Source organism: Homalodisca vitripennis, chromosome X, assembly GCF_021130785.1.
Source record: "Homalodisca vitripennis isolate AUS2020 chromosome X, UT_GWSS_2.1, whole genome shotgun sequence".
Lineage (NCBI taxonomy): Eukaryota > Metazoa > Arthropoda > Insecta > Hemiptera > Cicadellidae > Homalodisca > Homalodisca vitripennis.
In genome coordinates, this window is record NC_060215.1 from 91,066,360 (window position 1) to 91,084,173 (window position 17,814).

General features: G+C 32.1%; 1 protein-coding gene and 1 long non-coding RNA gene across 3 annotated transcripts in view; both read left to right on the forward strand.

The window, feature by feature from the left end:
- The window catches only part of LOC124369350 (serine/threonine-protein kinase BRSK2-like), a 152,170-nt gene that overhangs the window by 55,168 nt on the left and 79,188 nt on the right, over positions 1-17,814 (forward strand). The gene's annotated exons all lie outside the window — the stretch shown is intronic.
- On the forward strand, positions 14,546-15,420 carry LOC124369351. The gene is made up of 2 exons (XR_006923067.1): positions 14,546-14,639; positions 15,042-15,420. It is a non-coding gene; the product is annotated as an uncharacterized LOC124369351 (long non-coding RNA).

A 17,814-nucleotide genomic window follows, 5' to 3' on the forward strand; every position in this document is an offset into this window, starting at 1 on the left:
AGAGGTCGCGATTTGATTGTGAGGGCTGTGACACACGGCAGGACATCCATTGAAATCGATTTTGTTTTACCTCATTTGGATATTATTTTAACGATCGTGAACCGAGATGATGCCCTCAAGATTAGCGGGTCAATTATTTGGCTTTTTTTGGGTAATCTTTTCTTGCTAAGTCAAAGTGGCGTTTTAGGCAATTCTCTCTGGATGGGATGAAGCAAGCGGTCTCAGCGTTAGAGGTACTTCAATTCCACCACAAATGCAGTGTTTATGTATTGTCCCAGGCGCAAGATTAAGAAGGCCAAGCTGTTATAGCTCCCATATTCATCTTGGGATATGATGCATAATTCCCCATTAAACTTCAAAAAGAAAACAGATTATCTTTATAAATTTTGCCACAAAAGCAAAGTTTTTTCGTGTAAAAGACTAAAATCACTGAATCCAATTAAGCACTCACTTGTGACTTATACAGTTATTTTTTTTAGTTTTTTAAGAGCATGTTCTTATCGAAATATAAAAATCTCAATGAACTAAACTTTTACTGATAATTTAATGACCTATTAATCCTTAACACTAAACACTATTTAAATACTACGTATAATGAATCTTATCCTGTAACGTCACAAGCTTAAATATGCTATAATACATTTTAAAATCGAAACATCAAATGTTAAAAGAAAACTTTTATCCCGTAACGTTTCACTTTTCATCTATATTATTAATTAAAAAACATTATCCTCATTATGTGTGTTAAGTAGATTTAATATTAATTTTTGCCAAGAAGATAATACGAATTCATTTCATTATTCCCGATTGCACGTTATTACTTTAAACAAAATTTTTTCTTGAAGGAACCACAATTTCAGCTAATAAAAGACTACAAGTTTAATTGTCATAATTCATCTTTTGACGTAGAATAACTATGATTTTTCAACTTGTAATACATGTAAATCAGGTTAAACTGCATTAAAACCCTACACTGACTTCTGTAAACTATTATGTCTCTGAACAATTTGAACATAATTTCTTGAGGAATCTATGGAGAACCTTGGATAAATAATTTCTTAATAATTATTCTTGGTACATATGTACAAAAATTATGGATTGTATGTGCAAAATTAAGAAATTTTTAAATACTTAAATAGAAGTATTTTAGTCTTAGACAAGCTACTTATCACCTAAATCTTTCATATTGTATGGTGTTAGGTAAAAGATGGTTAATTATTATGAAAAATCTTGTAGGTTATTTATTATGAAAAAAGTAGATATATATCCTTGGATTATGCGTATACTATCTTCGTGGAAATCAGACTGAAGTGCAAAATTTAATTCTAGGTATTCACTAATTCCTAATAATATTTGAATTACTAATAATGTTTAACTCCTAACACTCTGAAGACATAGTCATACATAAGTTGAATGATATCGATCTCGGACAAAGTTGCAGTTATAAAGACCTGAAAGGTCACGGTCACGAGGTCACATACTTCGTCCGAGTTGTAACCACTAATTTTATCTTCATTCCGTTACTGCAGCTGTATTGCTACTAATTGGAAAATAAATAATCATACATCAATAGTTTTATTTATAATGTATTAGTCAGGAAAATTGCTAAGTATACGTGTTAAAGCTGTTGTGCTGCAGTTTGGGATTTCTAACAATTTATCTACGTTTGGCTAAATGAACTGAGTACGGCACATGTTGACGACGTATGATGGCGTAGAGTAATGTACAGTTTTTGTGAGAGCTCATTTTTCATGCTGAAGGGAAGGGTTGAGGCCAAGGGAGGATCGATGGCGATCACTCTCAGTTTATCGCAAGCTAAGCCTCAGTTAGTCAAGTCTGTCTGATATTTAGAACTCTCACGTAACCGTAAACCCTCATCATTCGACAATGAATACAAACTCTGTATTCAAGTTGACTCTTAACTTCAATGCTTTATTATAGAACCTTATGAGCCTCACTGTCTCCGTTTTCTTGGCACGGTGAATTTTAATATTCTCAGAGGACACCGTTTTTTTTTTCAATATCATTGTTTAACATAAAAATGTTGAGTGATTTTCAAAACAACAGTAATTTGTTTTTACTATTAGTACTAGTAATGCTTAATAAGTGCTAGGAAGTATACCTAATTGAGTGGGTTTGATATTAACGAGGTAGAAGTACGTCTTTCATAATCTCTAACGTATCTTGCCATATAATACTTGCACATTTTTGTTTATTGAGTTACGTTTCATAACAGTGTTTAAATAATAAAAGTTTCGATGATGTAGGAACGGTACTACAATGCTAAAGTGCGCTGAAATTAGATTTTGCCTCTGACGTTTTAACATTGACTTTCACTCTATTGTTCCTTTTCTTTTCATTGTATGAATAACCTACATTTGTTAATATGTACATATTAAAATCTCATATGTTTTTACTCAGCTTGTTTACAAATTTATTTATTATTAAAGTTTATCATTGCCATCATGGTTAACCATGAGATCAATTTAAGAATGCTAACGCTCAGCCAAATCCCATGGAGTGACATGACCAGTCGTGGAAATCCATTTTTCTAATGTATAAATGAAGCTTCATGCAAAATAGACAGACAGACAAGAATGAAATCTATCCAGGCCCACGAGTGGTAGTCTTCACTAACACTCAGCCAACAAGGATCCCTGATTATATTAAATATTATATCGAAGAAATTGTAATTGCTTTTATGAACAGCTTTGTGAAGAACTGCAAAGGAAGTTAGATTGAAATAATTTCCTTTAATTAACAAGACGTAACATACCTTTAATTAAAATCCAAATTTAATTACTTTGGTTTTCTAATGTACAAAAATGGGACTAAACATGTATTATGTACGTGACAACGTAACATAATGCTCTTTGCTGGTAGCATTATGTTTGAAGATTTATTCAGGACGTTCAAGCTGATCCTTATTAATCGAACCGACTCCCAGACATTGGTTTATACGTTACTCGTACATTGAGAATGGAACTTAATTCTTTTTAATTAACACAGTTGAAGGACACTTCATGTGACAATAAGTTACCAATATTTTTCTAATGTACGATGAAAAACATTTTTCAAAATTTAAATTCTATTAATACTTTAACATCGTTAAAATATACATAATGTATGAAACACTTTACTATAAAAATACATGCATTAATTATTATCACATAAACACAACATATTTTTTACAGCATCAATGAGTTGGCAGTTATATAAAAGATTTGTTGTTTTTCAATTACTCTGTTTTGATTTTAAATATTTTTTCGGTTAAATTGGACTCTGGACTTCAGCTAATTTTCCTGTAGTTGCCTAATAGAATAGAAAACCACAGCCAAATCTTAAATTTTGACGTAAATCAGACGGTTTTATTGAATATATACTATCAGAATGTGTGTCCACACGTTTTCCGCACACATGTTCATGGCATATCACACAGTAGTGATCGTAGTAAATTAAATGTCATATTCCTGATATCGACTTCTACTGTTGGATATATTGAGCTTGTATACAACAATATTTATGAGATGCCTCGGAGGGATTACAATGGGATTCTTATCCTTTACGCTGAGTTGGCAACGGAATCGGCTTGATTTTCCGAACACAACCATAGGAATATTAAAAATAAGCAAATCCATATTGTCAAATAATTTGTTATACACCTCTGAGAAGAGAAATATTTGTTTTCCCGTCAATTTACTTATGATTTTCACGAACGCACAACATACTGTATATAGTGTAGTAAATGTAACACATGTTAAGTAAGCCCTATTGGTATTCTTTGTCTAATGTTGTTTATGGTAGCAGTAAAGATATTTCGATCATAAGGGCCCTTATCTTTGTTTACTGAAAACTCATATTGAATCGAAACTTCCTTTCCAATATCACCCTTGTGTATACTATTTTCTTTGTTCTAACGAAAACTGCAAGTATTGAACACATATGATAAAAATAATTACTAAACTACACATTTCCCAAACGCGAAACAGTATATTGATGTTGGTCATTGGCATATGAGACACTAGATTTATATTTCACATTTAACAACATATAAAACATTGACATAAATATAATTGTAATTAAATAGGATTCAGTAGAATATCTAGTCAGTATAGTGACAATAATACACTTAAAACAAAGAACTTACAACATTATAATATTTGACTAGGTAAGTTAAATGAGCAATGAAACAGTTTTAAGGCAATATTAACTAAAGAGAGCCAAAATATATTGCATAACCTTTGTCTCTATATATCCTAAAAATTTGTATTTAAATTTTCATATCACCAGAAATTTTAGAAAAACATGGAATGTGACGACACTGCTCATGGTAGCAATTGTAATGTTTACTAGAAGCCTAACTATTAAAAAAATTGTTTTTTAACAGAACTGTTATGCGGATTAAACATTTATACTAGTTTTAGCTATTTAATACACTAAAATAGCCTTTTAAAAGATTTTACAAAAATTGAGGATTTTATATATGAAAATAATGATTTTAAAAACAAAAACAATGTTAGGTTAAAAACATCTTCAAAAGAAAAATATGTTTGAAAATGGAAATAATACCTGTAGTGATTTATAATAAACATGCGTAACAATGTTCATGAAAATAGCATCATACCTATAGTTTCTATCAAAAATAAAGTTTTAATTTACTAATTGTTATGATTAAATATGTAATTAGTTTTATTAAAAAAAAACCATTAAAACTATTAAAAAACTAGTTCATTTGTGTAGTTACAATTTGTTATGCATGTAATAGCATATGAGCAGTGAAAAGTTTGGGTTGTTATTTTTTATTTTGATTTAGGCTTTTTGACTAAAACATATAATTTCTGGGTACAAATCTAAATAACTAAAACTTTTAAACGTGATAAAGTAATCCGAATGTGTCTAGTGACACCCACACGTCAATTTTAATAAAATATAATAAATCTCGAAAACTCTATTGAAAACTTATATAAGATTCTTTGAACCATCAATATCTCAAATATAGTGTACGGAGAAGAAAGTAAAAGTTAGATCTCGATAAAACTGCAATATTTACAAATTTCCGTACAATATATTCATATTGTTTGGTAACTCAAGTTAGCTATATGTATTTACCCGAACTCTGCCACCTTTCTCTTTATACTAACAAGGCAAACAACAAAGTTCTTCGTCTGTGTTTCAGGACAGAATTTTGTTTTGTTGCTCTTTTAGGACAAGAAGCTTATAAATTGCACTTAGTCCTGTAAGAACCTTTGCGATGCTTCCGGAGTGACAGGATATTCAGGATGGGTAGTAGGGTTAGGGAGTAGGTCCGCCTCCTATCGAGATCCATGAGGAAGAATTAGGGCACTACATCTCAAAGTCATGTCTCCCCGTAAGAAGAGAGGTCAGCTCTGAACCAGCCTCTCCAGTCAAAGTAGGCAGGGGGTGGCACACCCTTGTTGAGGCTAGCAAGAACCTCTGAGGTTAGGGAACATACCCCACCAACTCCAACAATCATCTCCCACAGTAGACTAGCTAGACCTATCGAATTGCCCATGAACCCCAAAATATCGACATTTGCGGTTAGTGATGTACTGCTCCTGGACATCCATAAGGTAGCCAAGATTGAAGTGACACATCGGTTTTTGCTGTGCCCAGTGGTGGGTTCAACTGGAAGGTATAAACCAACCAGAAGTGATCCCTGCTGGGTACGGAATTTTGTTGCCTTATACGTTGAAGTTTTCGATGATAATTGCGATGATATTTGTTGATACTGTCAACATTAGCCTAGTCAGTAAATACAATTCTAGCAACAACTTATAAAGTATGATGGTTGATTATTTTATTCTATATAATTTATATCACAACTGAAAGGTGTGACATTTCATAAGGGGTTGTTTTGCCTTATTTTCCAAAATAGAATTGGGAACAACTGACAAATTTTAAATAGTAACTCCTTATATTTAGATCTATCTGATGAAAGAGTAAAAACTGAATCAAAAGGTTAATAAAACTAACAAAATTAATTCCAGAAACCCATTTTTGGTCGAAACCCCTAATTAATAATATATAAAACTGAATTTATTAATTTTCGTGATCACAAGAACTTTGGAGGAATTTTCAAACACTCAGTAAGTTACGGTAACGATATACATGTTCACAGATATCTTAAAACATTACTATGCACACTCGTAATTACATTGTAGTAACGATTGATATGCACGTTCAATAATACGTTAGAGAATTGCTATGTACGCTTGCCATAACATTGGCGTAATGATATGCACGTTCACAAACATGTTATATAAACCAGTTCTAACTATGAAAACTCTTCATTGCATGTGAAAATGTCAGACTTATCAATTTTTAGTTACATTTTTAGTTAGTATCAAACGAAAAATAACATATGAACAATTTAAACTTACACATTAATATAAAAAGATAAGTCACCCTCTGTCTAAACGCTTCGTTTCGCTAAATATAAAAAAACCGTACAAATATGTTTAGTAGCACTATGAAGATGTTCGTCTAGTGTTATTGTACAATATTAGGTAAAACAGATAGTGATTGCATATTTCTTCACACATTATCATGTTTATGGGGTGAATGACTTTAAGATGTTATCTTTATGTGAATTTCAATATTCTCATTCTTCACTAATAATGTTAAACTTAGCTTAGATTATTTTTGGCTGTATATACCGGTACTTTACAGTGCTGCATTTCGTTTAAGTGGTCGTATGAGTTCTGTTTAAGCCAGTTTAATACACTTATACAGGGTGAGTCATCTAAAGTACCCTAAAGTATATTAGGAGAACGATTAGAGCTGCAACAATTAAGATAAACGTAAACCCTCTAAATCACGTACAGGGAATTGTATTTAAAATATTTTAATCATATTTAAGAAACAAATTGTGTAGAAACTAAAGACCGCATATGTGAATAACATTTTCCAATGTAAACCTGTCACATAAAAAGCAAATTGTTTTAAAGCCGTATTTAACAGAAATATTTTAGTGATATTTTTCAAAATTATTTAACTGTTTCGTAATGGCGGGCAATATATAGTGAGATTTGGGTTTGGATTAATACCCGATATTCTCAACAAATTTAAAAATAAATAGTAATACCAACAACCTCTTAATTTAAAATAAATCCCCATTACAATTATATGCCACGTAAACACATTTACTAAACTTTAACCTAGAAATATATATTTAAAAATAACTGAAATTGGCGTACCTCTAAAAAAGTACGTTTATTTTAATTGTAACATTACTGTGAAAAGAATATGCTCAAAGTGAACATTTAAAAAAATTAAATTTGGCACATCCAGTATGTCTTCAGTTGGACATTAGATCAAATTTAAGACACACACACACACACACACACACACACACACACACACACACACACACACACACACACACACACACACACACACACATATTACAATTTTTTAACGTTCCAAGTTTATATATTAGAAATTGAAAAATTCACCGTTCATCCTATTTTATATTATCTACTCAACAAATTAATTTACATTTTTGAAGCTTATAGATGGCTTTTTGATTAAAATTTGTTTGAGTTAATCGAAGCCCAGATAAAAAACTATATATATATATATATATATATATATATATATATATATATATATATATATAATATATATATATATACACACATCAAGATTTTTTCTACATGACACATGAGTTTCATAAACATAAAATATATTATCACCACAATCCCCTAGACGTAAAGCCAATTTTATTATCTCCGTGTATCGTTTAGAAACGCACACGTGCCAGCACTAAAATCAGTAAACGCAAACCAAGCTACGATTCGAAATACCCATTTCTGATGCATCGCTAGTTGATAAATGACAGCGCACTGAACAAATAAGAATTACAATAACACACAACACATTCCCGTGGGTTTCAGGTCGTCACATTTGAATCAACGTGTTTTGTGGATGACCAATAAACATTTAAGTCTTTTTTTATTATAAATACTCTGATGGTTGTGAAATTTCTTCATAAAAACTGTAATTAAACTTTAGAATGTATTGTTTATACGTAATGGTTACCGCGGAACTTTAAAACGTTCTCATTTTAGGGAGTTAGCTCTCTAATCCTCCTATGCTGCGCCAGTGCACCGTCAACGGTTTATTAGTTGTTTGGATTAAACCTCACTGCATACTTTACTTAGCATTATATAATAATAGTATTATAATCAAGTAAGGATATATACAACAAATAAAACTATGCCTTTTGCTTGTGTGTGTGCTTTAACAAATTTTTAGTTTATAAATCATAATCAGTACTTTTGAAGTGAGGTATTCGTTAGTGTGAAAGGCGTGGCTTTACAATTTAATATTGCATTGCCGTAGTAACTAATATCCCACTGTTGACAAATCTCAAAAGTTCTCAAGCGTTTGACGTACTCTTCTGAAATATTGTATATCTTATAAACGTTAAGCAATATTGTAACTGAAATATAGCAAGGCTATTCCATCTTTTCCAGTCCTTAAAGGATTTTAAATACTGATTGAAAAAAGTATACAACAGCAACACCAAAGGTGTCATTAAGAGACTTGTATTTTAAGTAGAGATTTTTTTTAAATTAGTTGGTACGTTAATTAATTAATTTTTTAATAAATAAACAGCTGGTACTCGTATTTTTTTATTTACATAATCACTTGAACTTTTAGAAATATTTTGATCTGTTAAAATTATTTATAAATGAAAATACGTTACTATTACTTTAATAGGATTCATCTTGTGTGAATGTAAATCTAATGTACACTATGTTACTTGTTGATCGTTAGAGTGAGAGTGCTGCTCTCGAATGACTTCTAGCAGATTTTCTTACTATAAGCACGGGAAAGTCATGCAGACGAAGTGGCTTTAAATCTTTCTTAGTCCTGTGAATAATGCAGACTTAAGCATCATTTGACAATAAGTAATAATACAATCTGAGTGTTGAAATTACGATTCTCAGTTAGGTGTATGAGTGAGTTCATTTTACAGAAAACCTATGTCGTTTTTATGGCCTTAATTCATCGACCCCATGAGGCGCATATCAGTGCTAAAATATCCTCCCAGAATAGTGGTACAGTCCATAGGGTAAAAACTATATAATACTTATAAAATTGTTGAGGTCACAGAACAGCGCAAGATTATCATCATACACAATTAAGGGTAAAGTCTATAAGGGTATAAACTGTGTAGTACTGATAAAAGTGGTGAAGTCACAGACAAGATTTGAACGTTGAGTGGCAAACCCAGACTCAAAGTCAAACTGTACAGCTTCCGGCTCTCTCAATATTAGTCTAACACTGTGAAGTTTCCTTGTACAATGAATCGTGTTTGTATTCTATCTCATTATGTAGGCTCCTCAGTAGGTCAGTTTCTAAACCTGCACACTTTAAATAGTGGACTATCAGCAGATATCAAGTAAAATCTTTCTAGAAATTATAATATTTCTTACCTTTTTCTGATTTGAGCCTGGGAAATATTGATGCTATCTGTATAAACCAGACTGCGTTTCCATTTCAAGTAGCGTTATAAAATATATTTTGCCATGAATATTTGCTTTAGACTCTGAATGCCACTGATACATAAATGAGAAGTTACCGCTACTCCCAGCATATTTTTTATAATTTGCTCGTTTGAACGTTTAGTCATCAAACAAGTATGCAACTCTAATACTTTAAGAATGTACCTTATCAATATATCCCATTACTTCAAACCTCTTAAAATGTTTCCCATAAATAATTTAATTTGATCAGTTTACGTATTTCTATCTCACTTTATGCGTGTACGGCCGCAAGCAAAGGTGCTATACTCGATAATAAAATTGTACATGAGACGATCAATGTTTACTATAACGATACGGATGAAGTAACAATTGTGTGAGTTTTTCCAACTTGTCCGTTCAGAAGATGACTAAACCAGCTGGTAATAATGTACTGGTATGCAAATGATACTGCCATGAAGAGGTGCGACAAGCCTCTCCACCAGTGAGTGATACAGAGGTTTCCATTAACCGGCTGTACAAGTGAACCGCGGTGACACGTCAACCACACTGCCACTTCTCCCCGCAGGGTGTCCACACACCGCGCGCGCCGCAGTGACTCTTAACGATTTCAAATATTAATCAATAATCGTGTTGTGTGTATGCATATGTTGTGTGCAATAATCGTATTAGCATATTATTTTATGCCAATACATATAAATAGAACATACTTTATAACACTTCAATTTACGCATGCAGGGTCCTGATTAACTGCATGTCTCAAAATGTCTTACGTCTTGGAGAGCCTCGGTATCTTGGACACAAACTGTCGTATCAGGAAGAGATCACTCAAAGGAGCAACCGCCAAGACCGAAAACTTCACTTTCCTCAAGTGTGGCTTGAGGTCGGGAGGAGAAGCTTCAGCTACTTCGGCCCAAACATATAGAATGACCTCACTGACACCTTAAAGACTTATGCTCTTAACATGTTCAAAAAGAAAATTTAAAAAATTTTACAACAGCGGCAACTAAGGTGTCTTCATTTAGTCTATGTTTGGTGCGACCTCATAGTGCCACAGCTCATAGCGCCATAGTTCATAACGCCACAGCAATTTGTAGGCGCTGTGAGCGTGGATGCGATTGTTTATTCGGTTGTGTTGGCACTTGGCCAATTCTGTGACGCTATGAGTTTAGGCACTATGAGCTGTGGCACTGTGAGCAAACTGTTGGTGTTGTAAGCAAAATCACGTTGTGGCGCTGTGAGATTAGGCACTATGAGCCACTACCTCTATGTTTCTATATTTGACTTCCTTTAATATGTTAAAATCACAGCATTTTAACTGCTTTTATAATTTTTTTATATTTTGTGTGCTGCTTTAATATTTTTATTTAGTTTTTAAGTAGTTATTTGGCATGTAGACGTAAGTTATTCTGAAAACCCGTTATGTATTTAAAAACGCTTAAAAAAGGCATTTTTTATTTATTTAATTGCATTCGACATATTACTTCTGATCTTGTTTACCTAACATGGTAGGTTATTCTTTGTTCAAAGTTTATTATTAACGATGAGATTGTGTTTTCTCGTCAGTATTACACTTTCACAAGTGTGTATGACGTGTTGTTTGTGCTCTAGCTTCTCTACAGTGACATCGCTTGGGTCAATTCTCTTCAGTCTAGACCCCATGCTGTTTTTGTGCCAGTCAGGTATTACGTGAACTTTTGAGTGGCAGTCCAGTGCCGTAGTTTGGGTTTTTGTGCATACTTATGTATACGAGTTTTTAACGCCTTACGAAGGCGGTAGATTTAATTACTGTTATACTTTTTTGCAACATATAAAAATAACAAATTTCCAAAATTTTATGGTAAGTTATTCTTGTTAATAAGGTTACACTTTAACTGGGTCGTAAGAATACCTTAGCAGACCGAAATAGTAAAACAGGCCAAAATAAATAAATCTGTCAGCGGTTTTTGCAGAAATGTAATCAGCAGTTTGGCAGGTCAGAGCTGGCTGCGGTAATGTAATATGCTGGGAATAAGAAAATTATAAACGTTGCCACCCGCTTATATACAAGATCCACAAAATATGGACAGAGAAAAACTCTGTACATGCAGTGTATCCTGTATGTTCACAAGTAGCTCAAGAGTCGAGCATTAAAAAAATAATAAACATGATATGATGGAGATAAATATGAGGTGGTTAATAAATATGATAACAAAGTAAATTATGTGATTCACGATATATGGATGTGCTGAGTCGACATTTATGGACGAGGAACCTAGTTATATCGGAGTAATATGGTTATGTATGTGTTTATCGTAATTTTGCCTACATTGTAAGCATTTTATGGTGGATATCACATCAAATAAATTTTATGTTCGTACATATCGTTATATTCTTCTTGCTTTGAAAGACCGATCGATTTGCTCTGTAATCGTTACCAATTCAAATTTACACACCTTACACAATGTAGACTACGTGTGAGATAGAGTAAACCACTATTATTTCAACTAACGTATACATTTATATCGAACTTAATAGTTTTTTATTGAACTGCACTAAAGCATCACTATTTTATTGGAGTATAATCACAGTATTTAGAGATTACGTCAATTTAAAGCGATAACATATAATAATGATGATCTAAATATAATAGTAATGTGTTATCAATTATCAGTACACATGTAATATACAATGCTAAACTATTGTTAACGGTGAAACAAAATAATTTACCGAAAGAAAAACATTGATGCACAAATGTAAGTAATATATCAATTGGAAAGGAATGAAGGCCAAAATATTAATATAATATAATATATTACGGAAATAAAACAAGCGCTCACTACTGCGAGTGTATATGTTAATTTACAACACAGTATAAAACATTATAAACTATAAAATAACATAAACATGGGTAAGATAACAAAGTGTAGTATATAACATATACTAATATCTATTAGCAATCATAAGTCGAAGAATAGTTTTGCTTAATAGTGTTGTGTTATACACATAATATCGGAATTTATAACGGTACAAAAATTACAGTTTAAAATAATGTAATGTAGCAATGTTTGGTTGAACAGGGGGTATACATTTTACAGTTTCATTTATCACATGATTATTTTTAACACCTAATATTCAATATTATTATATTTGGATTCTTGATAAAATCAATTGATTTTTATAGATATTCACTAAACAAAGTGTTTGTGTATTTGTATGATAAAGCCATATGGATAATCCACATTTATTTCACTCAACATCATTAATTTCAATGGTGTTTCACAATATTAAACTTTAAATCTGATAAATTTTAAAACTTTTATTTCATTTCGTATTATAATAACTAGTTCCACCATTAAATAATAATAATAGCCAAAATAAATAATCATTCGTTTGTCTCAATAAAATGAGTAGTCTTTATACACATAGACTACTATACAGTTTTTAAACACACAGTTTGATCTTATGTATAAAGTGTAATCGTTGAATATATTTCAATAATTTTTTTAGACTTACAGTGTACACTTGTAAGAGGAGTAAATACAGTAAATCTATCGAACATAAACACTTATGTAAACAAATTTGCCATGCTTAACTCCGGAAGCCATATACCCTACTTAGGATATGTAGCTTTATCCACTTAAAACGGCCTACTGCGCCAGTGCCGTCTATTCTTATATAGGCTTGCGTGCTTGTGGTTGACTAATTAATATCATTAAACAGACATCATTTATTTCCAGTAAAATTCTGTATACGATTTTACTACTTATGTAATTATGGAAATATTCCCGCATGAGCCATAACCGGCTTGAACGTGGGCTTCATATTGTTTCATCATTATATGTGGTATTAATCACTTATCTGTTAATCTTGATCAGATAAAACCAATCCAGTTGTTGTACCATATTACTTGATTTATTATAAGATTCGAGCAAATGAATTCCTGAGTAAAATCATTTAACAAAAGAATACATAGAATTTGTAGAAAGTTACACAATAGTATTTCCCCTAGTTACTTGTTTTATCAAAAATAAATTTATACTGACAATAATGGCAAATTGAGGTTGGTTGGCATCAAGAGCTCGACTTGTTGCCAAAATCAATAGAAGCGTTGGTAGTACTTAAAATTGGCGGCGTTTAACATTCCAGCTAAGTATTACGAAACAAACATACAAATGATGTTAATTACTTTAGGAGGAGGAAGTTTGCATCTCTATGGCTGAGAGTTTAGCTTTCTCGAGTCTCTCTATGTTTAGTTCCACAAAGAGTATATTTGATGCCGATCCAGGAATTTTATTTTAGATTTTTGAATTTAGTGATAGTTTAAAATAAAACTAGAATACAAAAAATGGTAGAGTGTACCCATAGAAAACTACCCGACAAGGAGCTGGTCTTAAAACGTATACGGTTTCTTGAAGCCTTTGCCATTCCTTATTTAATTTTTATTTGTCAATGATTGACCATCAGAATTAATGATAAATTTGTTTTGTAAATATTCTTCCCTCCTTCTCGTGTTACACATGGACTTGTTCTAAGCCATGCCTCAAATGAAAATAATCTAATACAGCTCCGTTGGTGTTATATTATCTTGTCGATTTATTTAATTGGAATTAAATATACTATAAGAGGGGTTTCTGTGATTAAAAGTTTTAGTAAAATTAATTTATAAACCACTAGCAATGCATTACTAATTAATAACGTGGGAATGATCAATTTGTATTATCTTGATTAAAAATAAATTAAAAGGCAACAATTAAAACATTTATCATTTCTAGTTGACTAAAATGGCTCTTTTTGTTACAAAAATTCTATTTACTTTGATATATGTATCTTTTTAAACCAAATTTGTAAGTTTATACAATAACCCTCTTTGCAGCATAGTGTTACAGAAAATGTAACTCCAAATTTTTGTCCATTGTTTCACAGTGTTATATTTTGTGTAACACCACATGTTTTATTATTTTTCCACCAGGCACACAGCGCTACTATACTTTGAAACTGTTCCCCTGTAGTTCAACACATCGCCGCTAGATAGGGTATGTGGGTATTTGAAGGAAACATCTTTATTCATTGTGTTCAGAGACGCTCACATGTGATGTGATTCTGTTGTTGTTTACTCTTGTCATTGATACTTTCATGATTCTTGAGGTAAGTTTATTATTGATTCTACTTATTCTTAATGGAAAATGAACTTATAGTTTCGTTATACAATATAAATTTGTATTCCCATGATTTATTTCAACTACACATGGCTAGGTGATAGGTTATATTGAATACAAATTATGTAACACTATGCAAACGGGGTCCGGCCCTTGTTCAAAAAATGTAACACCATGCAACATGGAATACCATTTACACATTTTGAATTTTTCCTCTTGGCGGCAAGTTATTTATTTAGCATAAATATAATTCACGTTTGTTTCAATCCACAACTCCTACATAAAATTTTCGAGCTAAAAATAATATTTTTCATTAGAGACACGATAAGGTTAGGTTAGGTTAGACTACATCTATAAATTTGTCTTATCCTGATTGAAGATTTTATTCTAGGTGTCAAAATGTCGAAGAGAATTCTTGATGACGAAGAAATAGAAGAGTGTGATACAGAAATTGGAAAATCTACATTATTTATGGATCTGTAGAAATACGACGGTCCGCCTCTTCCCATCAGCCGAAAAGAACTACAAGACGGCGATGCGCCTTTTGTAGCAACAAGAAGAAACAAATGTCGACATTCTGGATGTGTTCCATTTGCTGTGTTCCTCTGTGTTTGAGCAAAAACAAGGACTGTTTCCAAAAGTACCACTCACAGCAGTAAATTAGGCCAGAAACTCTCAGTAAATGATTGTTTTTTTAAATTTTCTTCTGACAATAATCATACTTATATGTATCTTTATCATATAATAATATAACCTCAGTTTGACCTGGATTTGCATTTTCATTCACGCCTCAACAACCTGAATGAATGAATGAATTGATTTTTTATTTCCCAAAAATATGTACAATATTATAATACAATCTGTACAATTAATTTCTAGATTGTTACAATACCGAACAATTTTGAAATGTGAAGAAAGAATAAGAAATAATCATCATAGAATAAACAACATAAAATAAACATCATAAAAAATAGCATCATGTATAAAAACATTGTCCTCGGGAAATGAGCCCTGCATGGGCTATGATGCCTGTGCGCAGTCTCGAGTTGTTCACGCCCTGAAGAAATAACGGACTGGATTAATAAAAAAAAAAATGAATATAAATATAGTACAAAATAATACACCACTACACACCACACACATACATACACACACACATACATATATACATATATATATATGCATGCACATACACATGCGAATATGCAATGAATATATTAAAAGGAAAAAACCGCGTAATTTTGCTTTGTACCCGTTTTAAAGCATTAAATATTATTAATTTTAAAACATATACATATTAGCAACAATGATAATTAAGCAGGGTCACCGCAGATTATAATAGGTTATTGATAATGAATGATGATGGGATAGGAGTGGTGGCTGTTTTACATGTCAAACTGTCCGTCTGTAGTTCGTAGACAGCACTGCCTCGGCCTCCTCAATAGACAAATGATAATAACCCACTGGTTAACCTTCCTTTTAAAAATAATTGTAGAAATTTCAATGAAAACACTAAAATTTGGAAACTGTTTACTCATATTTATAAAAAGCACGTGAGCAAGATAGTATGAGTTGGTGTTAGAATAAGATTTAGTTAATTGCAGTGGTAGAATTCCTGTTGATCTAGAATAACGTGTGTTATGGGTGTGTTGAGTTCTTACAAATAAATCATCTAAATTTTTATACATGTGTATTAAAAGAGATTTTATAAAAAGTTTGTCTTATTGTAAACATTTTAGTTTCTTGAAATAAAATGGGATGTTGAAAACCTATGACATTTTTTTAAAAGCTACTTTCAAAATTGTTTTTCTGAACCGTAAAAAGGAGGATCAAGATTTGATTTATAAGCTGCCCCCCAAGAAATTATCCCCAAATGCAAAAAGAGATTGCACGTATGCTAATATACCATTTTCATTTCTTGAACAGCAAGAATATCCCTAAGGTTCTTAAAGGCAAAGATATACTTTCGGGTCTTTTGTTTGAGATATTCAATATGGTCTGACCATTTCAAACGGAAATCTAAAATAACGCCAAGATATTTATACGAGTTTATTTTTTCGATTGCTTCACAAATACAGGTACTGTTACTGTGATTTCCACAATTATGTATGATCAGATTTCCTAAGACATAATCCGACTGAGGATTCAAAGAAATTGGCATAAATTTTGTTTTAGTTATATTTAGGGAAAGGACATTCTGATCAAACCACTTTTTCAATAACATTAAATCACTTAATGCTTCTCGTCTCACATCCGCCCATGTATTCTCCTTTCAGAAAAATAAGTGTGTCGTCGGCAAATAATGTTATTTTTCCGTTTAAAATTTAGCTTGGCAATATTATTTATATATAATAAGAACAGAATTGGCCCAAGTGTACTCCCTTGAACTACACCGTAGTCTACATTAATTGCATCGCTACTAACATTACAAATTGAGACATATTGTTTTTCTATTGGTAAAATAACTTTGAAACCAGGTAAGGGCATTGCCCCTAACACCTAATTGTTCCAATTTATTCATTAACTTATTTCTATCAACAGAGTCAAAGGCTTTTTTGAGGTCTAAAAAGATTAGCATTGATTTTTTGTTTTCTGAGATTGCACTATTTAATTCTTTATTTAAATCAAACAATGCATCCGAAATACTCCTGTCGTCCCTAAACCCATACTGACACTGAGAAAGTACATTATTTACCTGGAGAAAATGTACGAGCTGTTCCTTAACTACCTTCTCCAGTACCTTAGCAAAGACACTCAAGAGGGATATCGGGACGGAAGTTGTTTTTTGTCAGTAAAGCTGTTTTGACTTGTGCAAAGGGTACACTTTAGCCAACTTAAAATTGTCAGGGAATATTCCCTGGGTTATACTTAAATTGATCAAGTATAGCAGTGGTTTCATAAAAGTGCTTAAATTGTCCTTGAGGACCCCGTGCAGAAACGCCATCATGACCCGGGGCAGAGCCTCCACGTAAATTTGTCACGTGCCGTATTATGTCCAGTTCTGTCACCGTACGTAACGTAAATGTCGCATCCAGTCTATAGTCGCTATCGCTCACCACTGGGTCCCCTACCGGGTTAATTGTATCGGCTAACGTTTTCCCAACAGACGCAAAATAATTATTGAAATCATTTGCTACTTGAGTAATTTTAATCGTTAGTAATGT